The 24096-nt window shown below is 30.8% G+C and overlaps 2 long non-coding RNA genes across 2 annotated transcripts in view; one reads left to right on the top strand and one right to left on the bottom strand.

Annotated features, from left to right (window-relative positions):
• The window catches only part of LOC148283049 (uncharacterized), a 386042-nt gene that overhangs the window by 148961 nt on the left and 212985 nt on the right, over nt 1-24096 (bottom strand). The gene's annotated exons all lie outside the window — the stretch shown is intronic.
• LOC148283050 (uncharacterized) lies at nt 12470-15633 on the top strand. The gene is made up of 3 exons (XR_015821947.1): nt 12470-12697; nt 12989-13022; nt 14996-15633. It is a non-coding gene; the product is annotated as an uncharacterized LOC148283050 (long non-coding RNA).

Genomic DNA, 24096 nt, shown 5'->3' with positions numbered 1-24096 from the left:
TTTATTTGCCAAGGTTGATTTAAGTGCACCGGTTCTTCTATTTCTGCGTTCATCAACATTCGCATTGTAGCCGTTATTTTGCTGCCCGTTCGCTCTACATACCCAAACAAATACCGAGCTTCTTTCTTGATTTTATCGAAAGTCCTTATTTAATGTACGGATCTTGCTTTACATAATGTACAAATCTCAACATCTGTGCATAGTTTTACCACGCATTCACCTGAGAGACCAGATTGGATTTCGACAGCATTCAGTCTACTTTTATCCCTGTTTTTCCAAGTCAATACGTCGCTTCCATACATCAGGGTCAGGACCAGAACTCCATTGTGAACTGCTAATTTTGCCTCTTGCGACAAACATTTATTTGCCAAGGTTGATTTAAGTGCACCGGTTACTCAGCTCCGGTGCACTTAAATCAACCTTGGCAAATAAAATATATTAAATACTAAATATTCTGAATAACAAATATTTTTAGTAATGTTAGTAAATATTGGTATATAATCACTTACCGACTTTTTATGTCTACCGGTTTCGAGACGAACACGTCTCTTTGTCAGGTCACTCACCACACAAACATGCAAATACCAAAAAACACCTTCACCTTTACCATCACCGTAGTAAACATAGTCTTTATGACAAAATACATGAATTACATGCAGTAAGTTTTAACCTCTTAGCCTCTCCCATTCCTAACCCCCTCCCCCACATTCTGCACTATATCCCTAAATATCACTAACCTAATTTTAGTGCATGTTCGGACATGATAGCGTATGCATCCCCTTTAACTCTGCGTGTAATTATGTATTTTTTCGTATAGGCCTCATCGAGTTGAGGACACGTTTTTTTGGTAATATTTATCTTTGCATGAATAAATAAATGTTTGATTACAAGGTAATGTTTGAAACATAAATAACAGATATTTGGTTCAATTTACTGCACTAAAAGTTTTTTTACTTTTCCTCAAATTTATTTTTTAATATTATTATTTATTCGGGATATTTAGAAATATTTATTAAGCCAGAGCCAAATAAAAAAATCCACTGTTAATCTAATAATATCACAAGAAAATAGTTTACAAAATTGTATGTGTGCGACATTTGTATTTATGTGTGTGTATATGAATGTCTGGGAATGAAAATGTAAGCAAAAAACTTATCCTCACAATGAGGGTGAGTTTTTTTTGCGTGTGTGTGAGAAATAAAAAAAATGTAATTTAAAACGTGTATTCATACTAAAAGGGGTATAGGAAAGAACTTGGTAAGAGGTTTGACTATGAAGAAAATAATTTATTTTTTTTTAAATGAGTTTTGACCTACTTTCAAAACCTTTTTAAAAATATTATTAAAAATGTTTTTCTTAAGTAAGTCATGATGTTTTGACTATATTTTTAAAAAGTGAAGTAAGTTTTAAAACATTCTTATTTTAAAAAAAAATTCGTACATGTTGTCATGTGTACATGATGTATTGTAAACATTTTTTTATCACATAATTCTCAAGTTTTTTTTTTATGAACAAATCACACCTGCATAATATAAACATTACATAACTTGTGCCATATAAGGTAGGGTAAGGTAATCATGTTTTGGTAAAAAAACTCAAAAGTCACCTGTTCTCTTAATCATTTGAATATTGAACCCTAGCAATTATTTTTAAAACAGCTTGTTTTTATTAGAAGTTAAACCTAACTTTTAAATCCAGCAAAAAATATTTTTTTTATTTTAAAACAAAAACGGTACTTTATTACGTACTGTTCATAAGAATAATAAAAAAATGTGTTTTGTATTTTTTAAGCTCTTAAAGTGCTGTGCCACAAAATTCCTGTATACGCGGTGATGTTACGTAGTGTTACCTCAAGCAAAAGACTATTCTGAGTTTCAGCCATTTGAAAAAACACCGACCATAAAATAGTGTATCCGTCTACCCTGTTATAAGTTCTATTTTTGTGCTCTTTCTCATACAGTTAAATAGATTTATTGTGAGATTTTCATAATTATAATTACTCTTCGCATAGGATAAGGAAAAATATTTTTTGTGTTTAAATCCAGCATATTTATATAAATTTTACTTTCCAAATCCGGTGTGAAAATGTAAATTTGAAGATAAAAAAAAATACAACATCATTGAAATAAATAAGAGATATGTATCAAGTCTTGTATCCTATGTAGACTTGTGTTACACCACAGCCATACAAGAGTTAATATTATGGATTAATAAAATAATGCTCTAATAACTCACTCCTATACCACTTTATTATTGCATACATCGATAGTCAGTGTTTTTTTAATGTTTGTTAAACTATATTTTTTACAATTTTTCGGCGGTTATGGTTTATATTCATACATCTAGCAGGTATATTTTATATGATATTTAGTCCTATCAGCTTCACATTACTAAATTTATTTAAAATAAAACACTTTGTTATTTTTTACTATATTTGAGTTTAATATAATACCATTACTAGTTTCAGGTATTCAGTATTACCCATCATCAGATGTAAATATAAGCTGAACTAAAATATACAGGGAAAAAAATCCACAAATAAAATGCTGAAACAATAAATAATATAGCTTAATATGTTACTCGAATTTCCTTTTTTTTTACATATTATTTACGATGTTACCAACTTGTGCTTATTATATTTTGGCACTTAGTGATTTAATTATTTATTTACAATCCGTAAAAGATTTTTTTATTGAATAATTCACACTTGAATAACTTTTATTAAATATTTTAAACATTGGTATGCGTATTATTTTTAAGAGGCAAAATAATCGATATGTATTATTGTTTGTAAACTTACTTAAATTGTGAACTTTGTAAGCAAATCTGTATTTTAAAAGCCTTTAGTTTAATACCAGTGGCAAACGGTGTTTTTTTATTGTCAATCTACAAAAAATGATCATTCATTTGTACCATAGAAGTAGATAATATATAAGCGATATTATGAAATCAATTGCTTTTTTCTGTGGTTCTGTGAAAATCAACTCTTACAACAATTTTTATTAACTTCGTGATATACGTAACTTTATTCTACACTATTTTAATACCAAACTTTTACAAAAGTTTGTGAAAATTACCACATTGACATTTAGTAGATATCTCCATTATGATTGAAATGTTAATACTGAGCACTGACCGATTCCTATTAAAATGAATAATGCCAAAAACGGCCACTACAAACGCCACATGTCCTATGTGATACATAATAATGTCAACGGTATTATTTCAAAGAAAAATAGTCCTTCGGAAATAATGTTCGAAATACTAGTTTCAAAATATAAGTAATCAGCTAGTTTCATTGTTTACTGAGAACGGGCTGGGCGCTGGACGCACTTCATAGATATTTATTTTGTGGGAAGGTATAAACTGTGGCGGTGATTTGTAATAAATAACAACTGTCTCATGTATTTTCCCAAAAACAGTTATAAAACATATTTTAATTTTATGTAAATACATATTACAAGATACATATTTCAAAAAAAAATTATGTAGCCCTAACTCTATGGGGCCAAGAGGTATGTGTTGAGTTATTATCGAAAGTAAAATATAATGGTAAGCTGTACATAATCCCTTATTTGGAAGATTCGCCCCTGTTTAATACATGATATAAAATAAAATAAATTTAAATATAAGGAAGCTTGGCTTATGTACATAACTACATACTGAGTACTATGTATCTGTATACGAACATATCTGTTATGCAAACAGTGTCAAAGTATTTAACGACCCGCGGTTGATAGCGTTTTTACGAGCTAGTTAATTTCGCATCAAGTTCATTTATATTGCATAATAAAGGTATTATGTGATATTTATATTTTAGTCTTATTTAGCGAGTTTGCACGTCGTGCACTTTGCGATAACTTAACAAAATAATCATCTATAAAAATCAAAATCCGTATGCCAAACTGTCTAGTAAATTCAATTTTATGATTCGAGTTACGATTTTGGTTATTTCATCGATAAAATTACGCAACTGCGCAATGTTTTTATTTTAAAGCTGTCCTGGACGTACGTGATTCGTACACAAACACCACTATCATTCAACTAAATGGTCACACACACCCTCACGTAGATCAGTATAAAAACACGAGGGAGACAAACACTATCATACGTCATGCATCAGTCACGTTCCGTCATATCTCCGATCTGCTCTAATATTCCGAATCCTCGAAGGAATGAGAGAGACGGGAATGTCTATATTTCGGCTGCATAGACTATCCCATGGAACGTCAGACTTTCGAATTTATTTGAATGTCGTGCTTCAAGCACTTATCGAAAATTATTATCGCGTTTTCTTCCTCCATCTCACTCCGACTCGAGAGCTTTGGCCTTGGAAGTGGGAAAGAGACAATAACGTATAGGAGATCATTGTAAATCCATCAAATGGTGTATTAAATTTGAATTGCCTGAAAATGTCTAATTTTCTGACTGGAATCGTCTAATGTTTTTCGTTCAAATTGTTGATATGTAAATAAAATCGGTTCTTTATCATACTTTTTTGAAGTGAATAATAACACTATTTTTTATTGTTTTACTAACCATATTTTTTAACGATTACGTATTTAAAAATCTATTTATTATTACATTTAAAAGACATTTAATCTTTAAAATTAAGAATAAATAGCACTTCTCTTAATGAGGAAGTTCAGTGGTATTTTTTTATTTTAAATTATTGGTTAATAGACTATCACACCAAGCCAAAATTTTATGAATCGTATTATTTACTCAGTGAAACCCAAATGCCGCCTATGTAACGCCTGCATAACACCTGTTCTCCTCTACGGATGCGAATCGTGGCACCTCACTAGAGCCCAAAGCATAAAATTCTGAGCTTTGAGAATAGGTGTCTGAGAAGAATATTGGGTGTGCGGTGGTTTGACTTTGCGATGAATGAAGTAATAAGGGAACGGACACAGTAAACTCCGGTGACAACTGTCATCAGGCGGAGGCGATACGGTTGGCTTGACCATGTGCTGCGGATGCCTCCTGAGAGCCTTAACCACGCTTGTCACTTTACAAGGCATTAGGTTCTCGACATCCTGGACGTCCACTGCTGAGTCTTCGTCGGCAGTTCGTGACAGAACTACGGGACGCGAACCTTACTTGGGAGGATGCACAGGAGCTGGCAGCCGACAGAAATGCTTGGAGGATCTTTGCGGACACCATGTGCTCCATTTAGGAAGCGGACATAGAATAATATTTTTTTTTAAATTATCATCGCTAAGATTTTGTATAGTTTTGTATTTTTTTTATCTTTCCGCCTGTGATGTCACTAGGTCTCTTCGGTGAGTTGCCCTGATTGGTGAGTTAGGTTCCCAGAAATCGGAAATCTAACGCAACACTCTATAATTGGTTGTTTTTATAAAAAATTGTTACGTCAATTAAAATAGTTGATTTTAATTAATAATATCATAAATTTAAGAGAATCTTTAAAGTACAATTGAATGCTCTAAGTTTTACCGCGTGTAAAAAACCTTTTTTATATCCTATTTCCCGTGGCACTTAAATTCCGTTTTACAAATTTCAGTATTCGGATAGAGAATACTCATTAAATTTTTTTTGAAAATCGTGTTTTCGAAAGTTTCAATAATATTATTTTTTTAAAATAAAATTTATCGCTGGTAAGATTTATTGTCTGCAATCCATCTATTCATGATTTCCAAACCAAAATACAATCATAAATATTGTTTAATACAGTTATATTTCAGGAATAGTATACATTTGCCAAGAACGTGTAGTTAAAATTAGATTTTGAACATTATTTAGGGAAGGTACTGACAATTTTAAATACTAGAAATACCATCCCTTAATTTTCTAAAAAAAAAATAATTTGAATGTACAGCTCCTCCCTTGATGTAAAATTTGCTATCATATTGCTACACATTCTCTTTTAAAAACATAAATAAAGGGGGAATCTTAAAGCATTTTGCGTTATTTTCGATTTATAATTGTTTTTTATATTGGAAAACGAAAATTTGTATTCCTACCGCCTATTAATGTTCAAGTCAATATGTATACACTGATTTAATTAAACTAATTTTAAACTTAATTTTAGTTTTTTCCTGAAAATAAATAACTTAATTAAACAATAATTTCCATATGTACATACACTAACTCACATACATATAATTTATTAGGTGTTTTAAGTAGGTATTTTTGTGAGGATTATTTCTTTATATCCTTGTTTTATTTTTAAATGTTTTTTTTTATCCTTGTTATTAATTTTGTTTTATTTATTTAATTAAAAACTTTTTTAAATATCAAAATTTACCAAAAAAAATAATTTAAAAAACTTAATGTTTTCTTCGGGCAACTCAATGCACTATTTTTGTATCTTTAACGCTAATGGTTTTTTTTATATATTTTTATTAAGTACTGCTTTTGTTTTTTCCCGTAAATAAAACAAATAAACTTTTTTGTACATAAAATGGTGTGAACACAAAGCGAATAGGCGTTTTATTTACAAAATAAAAACAGGATTTTAATTTATTTAATGCTTTTGACAATCCGACGTTTCGTCACCCAATCATTTTATTCCCGGATGAATTTACGATTCAAATTTAAGATCATTTCCTTTCTTCAAAAGTGATTTATTTAGTGCCCATTCGAAGAAATTTGTGTTGGTCCCCATAAAATACTTTTATGGTTAAGAAACAATTTTGTTTTTATTTTTATTTTCGTTGAGTTCATAATACCTCGATCGGTTTCGTTTCACCTTTTAAACGTTTTACGAGCGCGCAATTTGACAAACAAGATTATAAACTTTTACATAAAAATAACGGTTAGTTGTCAAACAATAAAAATGGCGTTTGTGGTTGGAGACACGCCCTTACCTACCTTCCCCTTTTAAAAATATGCGCGAGCACCACTATTTAACGAACACAAAAATTATGTACTCGTAAGTATGCGTAGGGGAAACCCGCCTAAATTGACGATACTAAGGAATTAAAATTAATATTGACTAAGTTTAATTCATCAATAATTTAACTCCTATTGAGAATATAGATACTTAAATAATAAACCGAAATTCAAGAATATTCATCAAGTAAAATTATAAAAGAAACATGTAGGCGACGACTGAAAATAAGTAACAGATTTAATTAAACTAAAGTACAATTATTTTCAAAAACATATTTTTGTTTGTTTTATTAATATTGTTTGCTTCAGAATTATAACTGATCCCTCGCCATTTTTAATAGGACAAAAAACTTGTCAACTTGAGTCCTCTTAAATCACATTACTCTTCCCATCGATATCGCTTGCGGTGTTCACATCGATAATTTTTGCGATCGATAAAGTCAATAATTAATATTCTACCCTAAATACCTGTCAATCTGTCGCTAAGCTCAAGGTTTAAATGTTCTCATACAATGATTCTGAAGCACATAAAGATAAATGAAAATCAATTATATATTCGTCAAACGACGTGGGTTTTAAAGTTCTAATATACCTATTGCTCGTTAAGTCTAGTGCAGTTTCTTTGCAACTAACTTAACCGTTTATAAAAAAATATATAGCCCGTTTTATATTCTCAGATCTCCATTGTTCCCTGTTTGTTTATCTTTTATGGCATATAAACTTAAACAATAACAAAAACCTGTCACTTAGATATTTATTTGGTAATGCTCAAATTTAAAAACATCATATAACAGGTATGTTGACGAATCCGTCAACCTACCCGGGCAGAGTAATGTTTGGTATTAAAAAGTGAAATCACGTAAACAAACATACTAAATGATGATATTGTATCCAATCCCTATTGAAAAAAAAATCGTTTTTAAATATTTAACATACCTGGAGATCGCAAATCACTATTTTAAATCATGTGTGGTAAATATAAGAATGATATCACACTATTATTTGTCAATTTCTAACATGCATTTTTCATGTTCTAATACCGGATCTAAGTATATACCTACGTTAACTTAGCCAACCCACCAACTTAGGCGGATCTCCCCTAATGTAAAAAAAATGAATGGAAAGTTTTTGTCTTTTCCTTTATTAATTTCACAAGATCTTGCTAGCAACCCCCCGTTATCAAGAATAATTTAATGCTAAGAATGTACGAGACATTTTAAGCATGCCTATGTTTAATTTCCGGCTGTGTTCAAGGAGCATTCATGATAAACAATATTTTGAATATGTTCAAATATCAGTAGACAATTGGACTTAACTCTATAGGTTGATCAAGATTGATATATATTTTCTAACATTGGTCTTAACAGTGGGGTTCAAAATAGTCAAATGAATACCCGTTATAGAGCCTATCATATATTTACGTATTTATCTGCTTCATCAATATATCTTGAAGTTTTTTTTTATTAATGGCGCTAAGTAAATTAATCAACAAGGTAACGCTGTAAATTGCCTAAATTCAAATGTCAATGTGATGTACAATTATGTGTAGCAAAATGAAAAAAATACTTTCTCGCTTTGCACCAATAAATGTATTTAAGATATGCGCATTTTTTCATAATTTGACTTTTAAAATCGAACACTGATTTGAGTCTACTTAAAATCGTTCATTTTATTTTCAAAAACAAAAACGAAAATTCGGTCAATTGTTTCGTCTTGTTGGGGCGTTTTCAGATGAATGTGAACATTAAATGGACTGAATGTCCTTGTACAGCTTTATAGTTCTAAGTACTTAAGTAATAATAAATTGAACTTCAATTAATCTTCGCCTTTGCAAGGCGAAACAATTGCCCGAATTTATGTTTTTGTGTTCAAAAATAAAATAGACGGTTTTAAGTAAACTCAATACTCATGGTGTTTGATATTAATATTAAATAATAATTATTATGGATAACTTATATAGCGCCATTTTCGTAATAAAATACCTCAAAGGCGCTTTCCAAAGTGATTATATAAAGATATAAATTTAATTTTAACTTTATAATTTAAGAAAAAGAATGTACTTTGTCACCACATGCTAAGAATTTATTCAAATGATTTAGAGAACAAGTGGGTTTTAAGTTTCTTCCGAAACATCACTTCACTCTCACAGTTTCGGACTTCTGCTGGAAGAGCATTCCATGCCGTAAGGCCTGCGACCGCAAATGCACGTTCGCCGAATTTAGTGCGCTGTTTGCGTAGAGGTATAATAACTTTTCCATTCGACGAAGATGTAGCTGATCTAAGCGTAAGACATATGTCAGCTAGTTCATCTTGAATGCAGAGTTCCCTTAGATATTCTGGAGCAGAGTTGTGCAGTGACTTATACATAAGCCAACAGAGTTTGTATTCCACCCTCTGTGGAAAACGTAGCCAGTGCAAATCCCGAAGTAGTGGAGTGATATGACTGAACTTAGAGATTCCAAAAATAAGTCTCGCTGCGGAATTCAGTACAGACTGTAGGCGAATAATAATTATTATAGTTCTACAAAATAAAAACCAAGTAATTTTTTTTTTCATACCTTAAATTTACACGAGTGTTACCATTGTATAGTGTAGCAAATTTGATATATCTCTATATTTATTTTTATATTTTTCATATTTTCTATCCAGGCTTTGTTTTAACTATTTTCCCATAAATTTTTAGCGTATTGAATTATTTTTGAAACAAAAAAAAAATCATGCAATAATAATAATAATGGTTTTTCAACAAAAAGTACAATTTTTTTATTTACTACTTACATACTTAGGTAATTGATTTCTTAGGTAATGAAGGGTTAAATAGTTAAATAGACATGCAAAAAACTCACACTCAAATGTTTTTTGTAAAAATAAATTACTTAAATTCAACTGAAACATGTATTATACACAAATCATTCTCAATGCATACTGAGGTCAATTAAACTAATACAAGCACATGAATTTCAGCCAGCTTTATACATATACATGTAAATAATTCCCGTGTATATGTGGGCATGGCTCATTGAGTGTGAAGGAACCGCCGAACCGCGATCCGCGCCCTGCTTGAATAGAATAAATTCAGCTGGTGTGACAAAAAATATATGGGGGACCATGATCATCTGTCAGCCAATGAATGATATGATTGAAGCCAGCGAGGACTAGCCTTGCTCGGTGTAAAATTGAACATTAGTTGCGCGTAGTAAGTACGGAGTTCAAGTTTGCATTTTGTATCAAGCGGACTACGCCGTGCGACGGAAATACTCAACAAAATTAGGCCTATACGGCGTTAAGTCAGCGTTACGATCATATTACACCATTTCTATTTCCTAAAATTGTGTTACTTTCAACCGTGCAAGTAACTCGTAATAATTGTGAATCGTGTTGTTTGAATTGGTAACAATAGAGTAAGTGATTAAAAATATGTTAATTATTTTAAAAGAGCTTTTCTAGTACTCAAATGTTCCAGGTAAAAAGACAAGTCCATATGTTTTTTTCTGTACTCAGTTTTCAAAGTTATGCAGTGAATTTGCTTTAAAAAATATTAAAAATAATTCTTGATCTTAATTCAATATTCTCAATATTTATATAAAATATTACATCTGATAAACTTCCTATAAGCTATCTATCTTCAAAAATTGTAACCTACTTTTTCAACCATTAAGTTTTAACTAAATTATTCATGAAAAGCTTTTGTTAAAGTTATAGTATGTATAATATTGCTAGAACGGTTTATTTATTTTTAAATCAACCTGTAGGACATAAATAACTTTAAAAAATACATTATTTACTGCTTTAGAACGTGAAAGCTATCCGTAATTAGGGTTTAAATGACGCACCAGAAAAAAAATGTATTATTACTTTTACTACTCAATTAACCTATTGTGTAAATAATTCAATGCTAATTGCGGTTATAGATATGTAAATATGTAACAACTAAATAAAAATAATAAAGATCTTAAAGGATTTTGTTACCAATATAATGCTATTAGATTAATTTATCAGAGTAATAATACTAATAAATTAACTTTTACTCCATGTTTCTTTATTTTTATGATATAAACGTTGAATGTTTTATGATATAGTAGGTACCTACTAAACACTTTGGTAGCTGTTTAATTGTATTATTTATCAATACTAGTGACCTATTAATTATTTACAATTCATATTTAATTTGCGCTACGTCATTTATTTATTTAATTATGAATAAAGTTTCTCTGTTTGAATTATAATACTTATACATGTATTAATCAACCGATATTTAAGTAATATTATTCGACAATTGTGTACACTGAAGTTATGTTAGTTATGTTTTCTAATAACCGAATGTATTACTTAAAATTGATTACAATGAAAAAGCAATACAGTGATATATATTTATTTGGCTAAAAATTGAAAATCCATTTCAAAAATACAAATAAGTATTTGATATTCAATCAAGTAACAAAATTCAAAAATAAATCAAAACTATGTAAAATACATCATATTCGTTGAAAAAATATATGTTAATATTATTTGTAGTTTCTAAAAGCTTTTTTATTTAAAAAAAACGTATCGGAAGTAATAAATGTATGCAAGTAACTAAGTTTATATTTTACGAACATTAAGCAGTTTTGCAGATCGGATATCAAATTTTATAAAGACTATATGATTCTAAAAAAGTTTTAACATGACATGTTTCAATGTATTGAAACATCAAAAGAATGAGGTTTCATGGATTTATTATTGTGTACGTTTTATGTTGTATCTTTGGAAATTCTACATTTAAGTCGATAGGAAGTAGGCAGTAGGCAGTAGGTAGTAGTCCGTTACTGAGAACCGGCAATGCTACAGTGACATCTGTCGTCCGTTTGAGAAATGTTTTTGTCCCAGATGATTTATGACCCTTAACTTGAATCTTAACATTCAATCTTTAACGCGACTTTAAAAGTAATTTATAGCCTCAAATTTAGAAAAACGTTTCTTTTTAGTCTTTTTTAAACAGCCGACTACCGCGCTCTGTAGGTGAAAAATATATTTAATTTTGATTTACTGTTTTCAGGTTTGAGTCATCGCTCAACGTCGCCACGGTGACGTATGGCGTGTGAGATGCTTACATCCATACTGACGTAAGTTTATACTAAATCAGACATCACCCGGACTGATGTTACCTCAAACTGCAGAAGGTGAATGAATGAAACAAACAGTAGCCATGTTTGCCAGACTAAACGACAGATTAAAAACAGAAGGCGTCGTGAAAACAAAATTAGACGCAAAAAAAAACTTATCGATAGAACGCAAGATGGCCTCATCAAGTACACCATTGCATACACACTTTTTAATATAAACTCTTCGAACTCTCGAATAGAACAGACGCGAGTTCGTCGTCTCTCTTTACCTCTAGTGAGCTTTGTTAAGAGAGAGGAGGCCACCCGCCTTCAGGCTTGATTAAAGCTTTGATCGCGAACGGCTTCGTGATATAAATTTTAAAAGCGAGACCGGGGATTGCGAGTCTCTCTCTTTCCCTCTCGATGGCTAGGCTCGGAAGGGTAGAGGAACGACGGGAGAGGGTAGGGGAAAACGTCGCGACGCTGCCTCGGAGCGCGGGAGACCAACAGACGCCCACAGACGCCGGAAAGCGACGCACGTCTAAAGCTCCTGAAAGTGTTCGCTCTCCTGAAATCTACACTGAAAAATCAAATGTACTAACAAATTCAAAATTTTACTAACAAATAACAAACCGACTTCTAGCAACTTAAATAACATAGGATTAACAAAACAGAAACTGTGGAGAAATGGAAAGAAAGGCCAATGTGCAATACTAGATTTAAAAAAAAACAAAACATCTGTCATACCTAGACAACAGGTGAGTTCTACCATTTTCAAATTAGCTTTATAAGTATATTTGTTTTATTTTATTAGTTATCATTAAATAAATTAACAGGGTCTTCTTCAATATTGTTGAAAAATTCAATGTTTTAATGCAGAAAAATACAGGTGAAGCATGTACCTATCCCGATGGCGATTATTTCCATAATCCTTTTTTATGTTAAATATCTAAGTATGTTAGATATAAACAGTTAAATTATCATGGTACTATGTTAATTTTGATATGTTGTAGTCGTTAAATTAATTTTATATTTATTGCCTATTTCAGATGCCGTTCGCTGGAATCAACGTTTGAAATAAAGGTAATAATTAATATTTTACTTTTATGCTCTATGTTCTGTTGGATACGAATGAATGAAGACGCATGTGTATACAAATACATTTATATGTGTTTATGTACCTATGTGTGTAGCATCTATCCCCTTCTCTTCGTTCTCTTTTACTTCTTCTGCCAAGCCTCGCGTTCAGCTTCAATCGTAAACGTCAGAATTGAAATTAACGATCGCGGAGCCGTCAAATTGAAAAAAAATCCTAGAAACTTTGTTTAGAAACGGAACCACTTTAAAAAATACTTTTATAGAATCCTATTACGAAATATTTTAGCTACTTATGATTAAAATAGTAAGACTGTTTCGAATTTTACTTAATATTAAAAATATATATTTTTTGCATTTTTATTTTTACGTTTCATGCTCTCAAGTTATGCCTTAAAATCCATAGAGCTTAAATCACAATTCATTGTTCTCGACACTCCCTCTTTTCTAAACTCAATTTTGGTCTTTCAGTTACTTCTCGCCCCTAAATAAATCCCTCTTTTTATCTCCCACGCTGTGTAAAGCGAACGTTCTTTGTTGGATATTGAACAATGGCATCTTTTTTCAAAATAAAAGCACTTTGTTCGTGTGTGCAATACGCGTACACCTACCATAAATCACTTAAAACAAAAGTTGTATTCATACAGAATCGCAACGGTAATATTTCAACCAACCACGTGGCTCGTTTTTTTTTGCTTTTGCAAATTATTCGCACAAGATTGGCTAAAATTGTCTGAAGAAAACGCCCTTAATAACATGTACAAATTTGCAATGTTTTGTACCCAATATTTGCGGAATTTAAGTCGTGAGGTAGGCATAAAATGTTCGTTTTCCCCAAATGACGTACGTGGTACTCGGGTACATCATAAACACGAAACTAGTCTGAGACATAATAAATTCTTTATAAATAACTAATAAATAAATATAACGGTATTCTCAAAGGTATCACATTTCGTTATTATTTAATAGTAAAAAATGTTACATTTTATTTTTCCATATCATATTTTTCTAAGATGAACGAGTTCACAATGGCTATTTTCCTAAGATGACAAAGTCGTTTATCCCGCAGTGTACATAATGTGTCTGGATAAATCCAAATTTAAATAACATCCCCTTATCAATATTCTGGATCTAGATTGTACGGCCCCTTATATCCGTTATAAGCAAAAGCTTCCTCGTTTCAGCAAAGATCGTACCTGATTCTGGAATCGTGACCACAGTAAGCTAAAAGTTAGGCGAATCAGACAGAACGGGCATTTTGTCCAAAGGTGTATTTGAAAATTTCAGCTCCACGTCGCGACGAAGATAAAACTTTATTCTTGTTACAAAAAGACTTGAATTTATTCGACGGAGCGCTTTTCTTTTGAACCTTATTCGTATTCTTTCCCGAATATAATATCTTCCTTAGATAGCTCGTTACGCTTTTTGGAAGCTGTAGGCAAAATGAGTCACACTTTCACGACATATAAAAATATGTTCTGAGAGAGTTTTTCCTTTTTTACTCGACACCTTTTTTACGCCATCCACTGATCGAAGTATTTCCCTTTTCCGTTCCGATACCTCGCCGTTTTCTATGAGCCATCCCGCCTACGTTCGGCCGTACGCAGGTAGGCTGCGCAGTCGTCTTACGATTCCATAGATACGGCCGAAGCTTTTACATAGTACACTGTCCCAAGTACGGCCGAGAGACGGTTGTATTCGTCGGTACGGCTCCCTAACGCGCCGTAAATCGAATGTTTTATTTTATAACGCGGAACCGATTGCGCCGTTGGGAGCGCTTACCTCCTTCTCCCTTCTGCAGCCCTGTTTCCCGAGAAGATTCGCGCAGCTGATTTCTCTTACTATTCTCGCTTTGAGACATCGACTTACATTATCTGTAGGAAACGTATTTTCTTTTGCCTGCTCCTTTGTTCTTCGCCTCCGTAAAACAGATAAAATAATATTTTGTTTTATCATTTCAGATGCTGTCCATGATTACTCATCGCTTGCCGTCGAGATGAAGAATTACTTGGAATTTTAATAGCCAATTTTGTTCTTGGATTTTGTCTTGATTTCAGATGATTCTCCGCTTCTCTTCCGTTTACTGCTTGAAGATAAAGTAACACTTTCTGTACGTATACTGAATGTATCCTGAGTGCTATTCTTTCCGGTATACCTTCAGTATACGTAACAGAAGATGATACAATTCACCGAGGGACTCATCAAGGAACTTATTCACCAAACCACATTTAACAAAACTTTTTATCACTAGTCACTTGTATAAAAATGATTGTTTTAAAAAAAATACGTTCATTCATTTATTGTTTTTTTAAAAACCTGTTAGGGTTATATAAATCTAATCTAGTATAATATGGTCTAGTCGTGTTATGTCTCATCTGTTTAATACGATATTTTAAACTTAGTCATGAAATGAAATATTCCATTACTATCACGAAATTCTTAAGTAAGATATTCTAAACAGTTATTATTTTTACTAATTCAAAAATCTTTTAATTTTAACATTAAAACGCTTTATGGCCCTAATAATATTTGAATGTTTTTATTTATTTATTTAATTAAATTTTTCATATTTTTAATAATTAACTTTATCACGACTAAATTTTATATTACCTAATAAATTTTAAAAATTGCGTCGTTTTAATATATTATATTAAAATAAAGCTTTGGCATAGAAACCTTTTTATCAGAATGTGATTTAAATATTATAATTTGTGTAAAAATCTAAATTTAAAAACCAAAATCACGTTTTGAAAATTATTTTATGTTTCTTGTCTAATTACACTTTAAATTGTATAATGAAATAAAAATATTTAAAAGAAGATTTTCCTTTCTTGACCTTAATTATATTTTTATTAAAAAACCGTACTATTTGCTATTGATACACCTGTATTGCATTTCTGAAACAGTAGTTACAAAACTTTTCAGAAAGTCAGTTTTATATGCTCGTAATATAAAAACGAGTTTCTAATTTGTTGAAGTTACAGAAACCAATAGCAAATCCAGAAATTGTAAAAGTTTCAACTGCTCCAAACCTTTTGTTGTAAATGTAAGGGTTACTTGCGTAATTGGTTTGGCAAAGCGGAGAAAGTTTTTCAATTTACTTCCTTATTACTTTGTGGGTAGTAGACTGAAACTATTCCTTCCGCAGTAGAGTGTGTTCATCCTATATCTGTAAATCCCTACAGTTTAATTTCATGGTGAATTAAATTTATCTTCTCTGTGGTTCTAAAACACCCAAGAAGCTCGTTTATTTCTAATTTCTGGGTTCATAATATACGAACACAAAGATGGCATATACCTACATATTATGGAAGTACGATAGAGTAGCTAAATTACTCAGGTTATTCGTAATAAATTAATTTAATAGAAACATTTTTTTTATATGTCACGTGTTTACTTAGGTAAGTATTTTATAATATTAAAAATATTTATTTTTATTTATAAATCGAATGAAAACTCCAAAACCACATTTAAATTCACAATTGAAACCTACATAAGTGTTCAAATAGAAAGGTTGAATAAAGAGTTTTCCATTTCTTTTTTTAACATTATTTTTCCATCAACTTAGTACCTAATGCAAATAGCCATCCAAATAATTCTTTTTCAATAAATAAGATAAAATTAAAATTTTCAGTTTTACTAAAATTTATATTGAGCGTACATTTTTCGTACTCGAGGCTTTTACAATAAAATAAATAAAAAAAACTTTTTAAATATTTTTATTCGGCTGCTTTGCTGTGGATATGGGTTTGAATCCCAACTTTGTTGACATTTACCTCAACAACAACAAACAACAACGGACATTTCCATCTTCAAGTATTGGTTGGATTTGGTCATGCCATGTCTTTCTCGGTCTTCCTCTATTTCTGCATCCATCAACATTCGCATTGTAAATATTCTTTACCTACTTTGAATATTTATTCAAAGTAGGGTAGACCGGGGCGTGTTGCACTACCTTCATATCTGTGAAACTTGTCAACGTATGAACAAGCATTTGAATGCGAGGGAGAAACATCATCGTGTACAATAATAATATAATATAATATAACATTATTCCCGTGTAGCGATCAGAACAAAAACATGATTTGATTTTTTGTTTTTTAAGTAAAGAGTAAAAGATTTATTGGTGTTGATTTTCGCTCTCCACATTTATTATGAATGTATGAATTTTAAATAACTGTAAGTGAGACTTTTTTTGTTTTAGTATTTAAAATTATTTTTGTTTAATGCTGTTTAATGACATGCTTAAAAAGGGAGCCAGTGCATGTTGAACCATTTGGTTCAACGCGCCGAATACCGCTTATTATTTTTATATTTTACATGATGCGTACTTACAATAAAAATAAGAATCATGGTTATTCCCTTAAGGAACTGAAGATAGTTTTATGATTCAGGAAACCAGAGCCTGGTTTAACGTCTTACAACAAAAATAATGGTTTCGTTTTTTTTTTATTTGGTGACGTAATAGGCAAATGTAAATTTGAAGCTTTAAGTATTTTAAACACTGATGTAAAAACAAAGTATAAATCTAAAATTAAAGATAAAAAGGCAGTAGCAATGTATTTATCTTAGCAGAGCAAGGAACCAACATCTCTTCATTTCAAAGATATATTTTTAATAGTGATGCCGATAGACTATTTTGTTACATTTTTTGGTTTTGAATTTGACATTGTCAATCAATTAAAAATAATGAATTGCTTGTCATTACATATATTATAAATAAAGGTTTAGAAAACTTAATGTTTTGCTGTGGTATAAAGCTGCAAATAAATTGTGTTTGGTTGGAATATCTGATTATTTTTAAGGAATTTATTATGCCTTTTTTCAATGAATGCATCACTTGTAAATAGCGGGTCCACTCACTCCACATACTAGTTCAATACGCCCCGTATGCGGGTCGTGTTAAACCAGCTTCACCTTCATCGTAAATGTTATAATTTTAAATTTTAAATGTTTAAATTTTGTGATTTTTTAAATAATTTCTTGCTTTCATTCTAAATCCAGACAACAATATCTTTTAAAGCTAAAATAACAGTATAATGTTCAACGGTTTCAAGTTTAGACAAAAACGTATAAAAAGTGGTTCAACACGCTCCAGTTTACCATACATAATACCTAATTGATAATATGTATAAAAAAATAAATATAAAAAAAACGGTTTATTTTCTTTCTCAAACCACCAACAAAATTAAAAATTTTAGTGCCTGTTTTAATGTTGTCCATTAAAAAATAAATGAAGATAAGGATAAAAATAATTTTAAAAAATGCTGTAGTATATTATTAAATAATTTTGCTATAATTAGGTAAAGTAAAAATATACTAAAAGTATTAACAATATTTTTTAACAGCTGGTAAAATGTGAATGTATTATTGTTTACTCTAGATATTGTCAAGCAGTTCTTAAATGGCTATAAAAAATATTTTTTTAAATTTAAAAAGTAACTACCCAAAAATAGTTGAAAAATCTTTCTACCACATTAGTGGAATTCAGCATATTTTTATTTATCATCATGGTCCATAGGGCACTTCACTCATACACCAATCGAAGCATATCTGTATCATTTTTTGTTACATAAAGGTAAGATGATCAGACTTTCAGCTCGGATGCCAGTCCGGGGACTATGAAATATTCTAGTTGTAAAACACCTTTTTTAAAAAATAAATAAATATTCCATGTCAACCATGTCGGGAATTGAATCCGAGATCTCTACCATGGTAGGCAAACGCGCTGACCACTACACCACGAGACTGACAAACTATACAATAAATACTTCAAAAAGCATATCTAGTCGCGTTACTATTTTTAATAAATGTTATTAACATAAAACGGATCATGGGCAAAATAATATCTAAAACATAAAACACATTTAATAAAACACTGTAATCCACTTCTTCATAAAAAATGGATTGACTTACATACATGATGATACAGTACGAAAAAAGTATACGAGTACTGTAAAACTCTAACTGTCCGGATTAATAAGTGGCAAATTCAATTACTTTTAAAATAATACAGCGAATTGGAATCACGTAAAAAATTGCTAACTTCATATCCAGCAATGTTAATTGCGCACTTAAATTTAAATTAAAAACATTTCCTTTATTTTTTATTTCTTCATAACGATTTGGATATTTGGCCATCCGGATGTCTGGAGTTCGGATGAACGGAGTTCTACTGTTCCTACTATTTGTTGACATGTATTTCAATAGAGATTTTTTTGAGGTATTGTTATTTTTTTTTTAATTGTCTGATACAAAAAACAATACGGAGTATTTCTTAACACCCTGTACCTACGTCATTTTGTGCCCTTGTCTTGGAGTAAGCAGTGTAAGAGAAAGCAGATCTAATACAGAAGGTGAGCAGGGTATATGCATTTTTTATTCTTTATCCAATCACAGAGCAGCTGTGTAAAACTTTCTAATTTATTATGTGAAAAAATAAAAGCATTAACAGATCAATTCTGTTCCAGTTTTCAAATAGAGTCGTTAGGAGTGGTAACGAATAATGCTTTCATTTTGTGATAATTATTTGCTCCAGTTAGTAACTACCTACCAATTATTTCAGTTACAAATCATTTGAACTTCACCAAGTTAATTTACCTTTACAAAACTAAAGTTAATTAACCTTTGAGTAATCAAGAGAATAATTTTTCGACAGTATTTTCAAGAATGCGGTGAGTTTTATTAATTTGATGATGGCGTATTTTTTTAGTTAAGTGTTAAACTGAATTGCTACATGAGGAATATTTTGATTTTGTACAAAATTTTGTAGTCAAGAACTGTATTCAACCCCCTTTGAAGTGATTGATTTAAAAATATAGATGTTCAAACATAGGCGGAATGGTGAATGTTACACAGCGTGTAAAGTGGTCACTTAAACCAGTCAATAACAGGTTGTAAGCCCTGTAAATACCTAGACTTCTATATTACATTCTATAAAATGTTCTTTATCTCTGTTGTAACATATTAAATTGAATTGAATTTATTTATTCATTTATTTATTCACACTCTTTATCAAAATACAACTCAATGTTCATTTTGCCCTTTGAATTGTGGGTTATTTTATATTATTTTTGAAAACAGATCCAACTAGACATTCATCTAGTACGATTCTAGTTTGTTTATTGTTATAAGAACTAAGGTTCCAATTAAATGGAATATTACTTGTTTGAATATGGAAGTTTTTTAACAAATATGCGAAAAACTCAATGCACAATAATCATTATAAACATGATTAAATCTAATACCGTAACTGTATTGTTCCAATAACTGTGCTATCGGCAATTTTTAAAAGAAAAGAACTTTCTTATTTTTAAGTGTCTAATAATTTTCTACCACACGGTACCCTTTCAAATTCAGAACCCAGCGAGAACCTGTTCTTCCGGTTCTCCAGTAAGCGCTGCATAGACAAAATCGTTAGAATAGCGCGTACTCAGAATTCCCCAAAATCGAACCGTCAGTTAAAAAGGGACAGCAATAAGCCGGTACCTCCATCCCCCTCACGTAGTGCGACGCTGAGCGAGCGAAAACGAGATGGAAACGTTTCTATCGCAAGCGTTTGAGCACGTACGTCTCATTGTTGCCATGGCGACGTGGGTATGTATATATTTTGGGGTGAATATTTTCAAGTGGTCGATTTGAAGAGAAGTGGGGGAATGCGGCGGCCATGTTTGAACACCACAGCATCCAGTCACGACCACGCCCGGAAGCCGAAGCGTTCCCAGTTGACTTTTGAGAAAATCTTTCGGCACATCGTATATATTTTTAATATTCGGAGGCGTAACGTAGGTTAAAAAAATACGAGTTTTTTCAGCATATTTAAATCTTTGTAAACGAGTATTAGAATTAAATTCCAAAATGAATATGCCCTATTCTTGAATATGCATCTGTAATCTGGTCCCCTCATTATGCTGTTCATATCAAGCGCCTTGAATCAGTTCAACATCGTTTTATAAGAAAAATTGCATGGAAGATGGGATTGGAAAGAGGAGACTATTCATATTCTGATATGGAGAGGTTTTTAAGCATATCAAGTCTTGAAAAACGCAGATGCATTGCAGATATAATCTGCATGTATAAAATTATGAACTGTCTCATTGATGCCCCTGAAATTTTGCAAAAGATTCTTTTTAACGTTCCCACCCGTAGACTAAGAAATAATGAAATGCTTTTCCTCGGTCACTACAGGACCAATTATGGTGCACAGTCGCCTTTGCCCAGAATGATCAGGCGGGTGAACGATCATCAAGATCTTGATTATTATGGTGTAAGGATGTCTTTCTTTACAAATCAGCTAAAGAATCTGTATAGTTAGCCTATGCTTTTTACTTAATCTAAAAAATCTATCATCTGTCTTTGCTGCTTATTTCTGTTCCTTATATTTTTTTATTCCTTTGTAAAAATTTCTTTTAATTGTAATGTTTATAATGGACTTTGTCCGTAAATAAATAAATAATAATAATAATAAAATAATATATTTTTTAAATTTTGTTATTAAACCTAAATTAATCAGATTTATTTTTCCTTTTTTTACTAGGCAAGCACGCATCAAAAGAAAAAAACTTACATTGAATTATTCCAATATTATTATTTACCATTTAACTCGGCGGAATGTGTAAAACTCAAAAATACCTTGATAAAAAAAATATTCATTGAAATTAAGCTGGTAAAAAATATTGGATAATGAATGTAGGTAGGTACAGTGCGTTCAAATGTTTAATAAAACTATGTCAATGAGTTAGTGCCTGTCTGTGAACAAATTAAACATGCGACTTTCGTTTGTGTTAGTAGGCACACTATAATATTTTATTTGATAAAGTAGGCACAATTTTATAACTCTTGTGTGGCTGTGATGCCACACTAGTCTACACACGGACTTGATATATTTTTTGTAATCTTCAAATTGACATTTTTACACAGAAAGTCAACAAATATTTTGTCATCTAACAGTAAACAAAACACTAATTTCTTAATTCATTCAAACTCTTTTTATTCTTCGTACATTCAGGCATCTCTTTTTCCGAGTTTATACATACCTAATGATTTCTTTGAGATTCTGTTGTGTGTTATGACAACCTTATTCTATTCTTGCTTAAATCAATGTTTATTATGAATGAGGAAATTCAGTGGTAATTTTTAAATTCATTATTTTTTAATAGACTAATAAACTAATCCAAAAACAAAAAAATAAATTTTTATATATTGTATTATCAGCATTGCGATATTTGAAAGTTTTGTATTTCTGATAGACTTCAACTCCAATTTTTACTGCGCACAAGAAAACATTTATGTTATACAATTTCCAATAGGGTTGAAGTCCCTTATTGCGATAGTGCAGCTAAAAATGAAAAATATGAGAAAGCAGTTTTTATTGAATGCTGTTTTAGTTCACGATAAAAATTAAATCATATCTATAATATGGGAAACATAGCCTAGAAAAGGGTTAATAACCATAATTTTCAAATATATCTTAATAATCACAAGATTTTTTTTAAAAAGGTTCACAGGGCTTATGACCTGTCATTGGCTGATTTAAGTAGCCACTTTACGCACTGTGTAACATTCACCATTCTGCCCATATTTTAACATCTATATCCCTTCAATTCTTTCATCTGTTGATGTTTGCGAAGTTAAAGAGATGAAATCTTTATTTATATCTTTTGTATTACCTTCTCAAAAATGTTCTTCATCTCTGTTGCAAAATGTTAGTATTAACAGCTTCCCAGGGAGTTGACTCCAGTTCTGATCTACAAATTTTTGACAAACTCAAAATATTGTGCTTAAATTTTTTTTTTCTTTCTGTTTTTAGCTAGATATTTTGATTTTTTATTGACTTACTTATCTGTTGTTGTGTTTATTTATGAAATCCATTCCTGCATTTAAACAAATTTCTTAAATTTATCGTTCATTGTGTATTAAATAACCAAGAGTATTTTTTCCACTGGGATTTACTTCTCCAGGAATTTACAAAATCCATGTAGCTGGCACGGCACCTCTTTAGTAATAATTTAGTCATTCCTCTCTCACTCCACAGATTTATATTACAAATGTATGTAATGTATGAACTTGTTTTGGGGTTTTTCGTATTAATTCGACCACCGTACATGACAACCGAAAATATCATGGTAAAAAATAATAATTGTAAGAAATATTTTTACATTTTTTCTAAAAAAGTACCTGTACCGCCTTCTAAAAATCATTTTTATTTATCGTAATCTCATGCAGGTATCTACGACTTCCGTCAACAATATTTTGAGTTTATCCAAATTTTTGTAGGCAAAATACTGAATTTTCACCCCCTGGGAAGTATTTCAAAATGTATAGATCCGTGCATTATGCAAGGCGGAGGTAAGCAATGTCTACAAAATCAAGAAAGGAGCTCTGCGTTGGTTTTGATATTAAGAGTGAATGGACAGCAAAAGAACAGCTAAAAATATTTACAGTACGAATATTTGTGGATGCAGAAATAGAGGAAGACCGAGAAAGACATGGCATGACCAAAAATGAATAAATCCGTAGCATTTAATAAACAAATTAGTTGTCTTAATTAAATTACAAATTTAAAAGCTTTAATTAAATTTATGAATCTATAGAACCACTGTGTAAAGCGCCTTTGAGGTATTATATTACGAAAATAGCGCTATATAAGTTATGCCCAATAATATAATAATATAAATAATATAATATAAATAATGACCAAATTCTATAAAAAAAATAGAAAAATATTCATACAAATATGAGAGATAATTATTATTCCCTTCTAATATTAAATTTTAACAGACGAAAATGACCCTGATTTAGCGTTGATACCACGATAACAAGGCTAAAATTTCTGTGCGTGAGAGTACATATAAGGGACAGGCGCAATCAATCAATTCGAGAGTATTGATGTTAAAAATAATACTTAATTAATTTTTTTGGGAGTTAATAGGTAAATCAATTTTAATTGAGTAGTAAATTAATTTTTATTTATTTTTCATTAGATTTACAGTTAAAAAGTATGCCAAATAATGCATTTTAATAATCATTCTTAAAGCTACTGAGTTTACCTATTTTCATATGC

This window comes from Micrasema longulum, unplaced genomic scaffold (assembly GCF_059751315.1).
Source record: "Micrasema longulum isolate JH-2025_06_02 unplaced genomic scaffold, ASM5975131v1 h1tg000266l, whole genome shotgun sequence".
NCBI lineage: Eukaryota > Metazoa > Arthropoda > Insecta > Trichoptera > Brachycentridae > Micrasema > Micrasema longulum.
This window is presented reverse-complemented; position numbering and strand designations above follow the sequence as displayed.